This window comes from Musca vetustissima, unplaced genomic scaffold (genome assembly GCF_032173495.1).
Source record: "Musca vetustissima isolate MV318-11 ecotype Yass unplaced genomic scaffold, APGP_CSIRO_Mvet_v1 utg10414, whole genome shotgun sequence".
NCBI lineage: Eukaryota > Metazoa > Arthropoda > Insecta > Diptera > Muscidae > Musca > Musca vetustissima.
The window spans coordinates 37,987-41,529 of NW_026886988.1; the positions used below are offsets into that span (position 1 = coordinate 37,987).

A 3,543-nucleotide genomic window follows, 5' to 3' on the forward strand; every position below is an offset into this window, starting at 1 on the left:
CTTAGGCTCATTGACAGTTTGTTTTTCGATGGTGGTGATTGAATAAAATTTATGACAAGCATTCATTCATTTAAGGTGAACTACTGTCAGGTATCTAGCATGTCCAAAATTTAAAGAGCAAAAACAAAATGTGTATGTTGTCACCTGTAGACTAAACAATAAATTACATAAATAATATTGATTAATTTATTAAATATAGAGAATTTTGATAAGCTTATTGAAACGTTTATTGAAAGATTTATGATATAAGCGCCAGATAATAGTTTAATTTTGTTAGCTTATCTTAGACGAACGGAATTATTTTACTTTCAGTGCCTACTTCAAATTCGGAATTAGGTTTCATGAAGTTACATTAAAAAGTCTTTTTTAAATGTCAATGACAAATCGCCAGGAAACATGTTGTCAAAAATTGAATGGAATGCATGTATATGTCATTCCGTTTGAATCTTTTCAAAAACAATCAAACTAACAGCATTGATATTTCTTTGAGATTCAAATCAGAATAATATTAAGTAAAATTTTGAACATCTTGCATTTGGTTCAGTAATGGTGTGTACAGGGTGGGATAAAAATACTGCAACAAAGTCAAACGCCATAATTTTTACATTTTTTTTTAATTTTATTGGATGAAAGAATAGCATCAAATTTTAAATAAGTTTAGATTTGGTGCACATTTTCAGCTGACCTCTTTGGCAAGTCAACATCATTTATATTTTTTATACCCTCCATCATAGTATGGAGGGTATATTATTGTTGTCATTCCGTTTGAAACTCATCGAAATATTCATTTCCGACCCTATAAAGTATATATATTCATGATCAGGGAGAAATTCTAAGACGATCTAGACATGTCCGCCCTTCTTTCGTAATCAAGCTATCTTCTGAAGGAATTGAGATAGGGTGCTGAAATTTTGCATAGAGTTGTCTTTTGTCTGTAGGCAGGTCCAAAATATATATGTATCGGTCCACGTTTAGGCATAGCCCCATATAAGCACGCTTTTCAACAGAATTCGCTGAAATTTGGTACATAGGGTTTTTTCGGGTACCAAATGTCTCCACAAAAAATTATAAATATCGGTCCACTTTCTCTGTTATCCCCCACATAACGGTACCCCAAATTTGAGGTATTTTGGCGGTTTTAAGCGCGTTTTTAACCAAATTCGCGGAAATTTGGTACACTGATAGAAAAATGACATTTCAAATTTAAGCCGAATACACTCAGTTTTTACTAAAATCGTACTTAAAAAATTAAGTAAAATTCTTACTTAGTTATTCTTAAAGTAAGTACAAAGTTTGATAGTTTTATAAAATAAAGTACGGACATTATTGGAATAAGAATAGATCTCTTGACTTACGTAAAAAAACCTCATATTAAGTTAAGATTTGTATTTAATTCAAGAAAAAATTTCTGATAATGAAAAGTAAGTCATATATAACTTGAATTAAAAAGAAAATTCTTAACACAAGCTTTGAGAGTAAAAACAATGAGCGCATAACAAATTTACTCTCCCAGATATTAATGAAAAGTAAGCGGAATGTGATGTGAAGTAAGAAGAAAATTCTTATAACAAGCTGTGAGAGAAGAAAATGATGGAATACAAAAACTCTCTCGGCTGTATTTTTTTCTTAGTTGTGTTTGTTCATTTCTAGCTTTGATACATAACATTTTGGAAAAACAGTATTAGTTTGATTTGCGCGTGCCAGTAGATGGTTGATAGAATTGATTGTTTTTCTGTGTGCCAAGAAATGAGTGATAGTGTTTTTTCAACTGTGGAAGAGACGCCTCCTGTGGCCGACGACTCCCGTCTGCGCAAATTACTCCAGGAGTTTCAATTGGAATCAGTCTTTGATTATTTGAAAGGTGAGTATAAAAAAAAAGGTGGCGAAAAAATAAAATATATATACGAATATTTTGAAGTGTTTATAAAAGTGTGCGCTTGTGCTTTGTTTTTTTGTTATACATATGTAATATTTTACTCCAAATATATTGACTATTTATACATACACATTTTAATAACGGTATATTTCCGCAAACTGTTTGTATAAAATATATATGTGTATACACACAAACACCTACTTGGTATACACATATTTCCATGCAACAAAAGCGCGATCTTCAAAACGTTTAAGACAACACACTTAATCTAAGTGGAGAGAGCGAGTTGAAAGCAAACCAAAATTTCTCTGTTATTGTCTGTTGCATTGTGTATTTTTTTGAGGGAGAGAGAGTGTTGAAGCAAATCCTAATTTTATGCTCTATTCTGTTCTCATTGAATTTATTCGTATTCCTGCTCGTCGCTTACTATGTTTTTCAGTTCTGAGTTGTGAAATACCGTTAGTCATGCAGAGTTTTTTGTGTATTCATTATTTTTGTGTTATGTAGAAAAATGCAGAATTTTGTTGATATTGTTATTTGTCGTTGCGCTTTACATTAGTTGTATTTTATATTATTTTTCAATTACAATATTTCCATATTATCTTTATGGTTTAACAGTAACTTTTTATCCTTATTTATTTAGCTGCTCAAGTGCCGTATAGAAGTTTGCAATACATGCAAACAGAAGATATAAAATAAGCAATACCTCCTCTTGGTCTTCGAATAGAATTTCGAGAAAAACTTTTCAATTGGAAAAAATAACAGGTAATAAAATTTAATGAATATACGATTTAGCGAATTAAATTGATTTTTCAATATTACTTTATAGTTTGGTTTCAATGACGAAACAATTTCTGTGCAATCCAAAGTCGACAATTGCTTGACAGGAAAAAAGTTCAATGGAAAACTGCTGATTTGGTAAGCATTAACTTAACTAATTATTTGCTAAAAATTAGGAATTATTTAACATCCAGTCTCATTTGATAAATTTACCACCATAGATTTTAAATTTCGTATTATCTTTTCAGATCCAAATTGATTTCGAACTTTTGTATCCAGGCAAGAGTCATATGTTGTTTTCCAAGTGGCAAAATTTCAAAGGAAAAATTCTGCCATATTACGAAAGAAACGTCACCAATGAAGCATGCAAGCAGCAAATTTCCAAAGTAAAGGACACAAAACACCTAGGTTAACATGAAGAGTTTTTTTTTTTTTTTTTTGTATTATATAGGTTTGAAAATTATTTTTCATTTATTTTTTGTATTACTTTATAATTTCTCTTAAAAATAAACTATATTTTACGAAAATCAACCATTGTTTTATTTCATATAAAACACGGAAAATAGCTTAAATTCAGCTCGAAAAACTCAATTTAAATGACTTTGGGATCATTTCAATCACTGGCATTTCTTAAATCAATTTTATTTTTGAATTAGATCAAGTGAGAGTTTGGCTTAAATCAAGTTTGGAAATATATTTTTTTTATCATTTCACTCTGTGGTACTCTCAATTTAACCTTTTAATCAGGAACAAAATTCTTGAAACAAGAATATTGTCAGATAATTCTGATTTATATAATGCTCAAATCAAGCCCACGTTGCACTTGAATCAAGTTTTATTATGCATTAAATCAATCCTAGCGATCTTTTACCAAGTATATTTCGTAC

The 3,543-nt window shown here is 30.0% G+C and overlaps 1 long non-coding RNA gene across 1 annotated transcript; it reads left to right on the plus strand.

Annotated features, from left to right (window-relative positions):
• The first annotated feature begins 1,716 nt into the window (after positions 1–1,716).
• Positions 1,717–2,784, plus strand: LOC133334479 (uncharacterized). Its single transcript, XR_009754496.1, has 3 exons — positions 1,717–1,861; positions 2,520–2,641; positions 2,706–2,784. It is a non-coding gene; the product is annotated as an uncharacterized LOC133334479 (long non-coding RNA).
• The last annotated feature ends 759 nt before the right edge of the window (positions 2,785–3,543 follow it).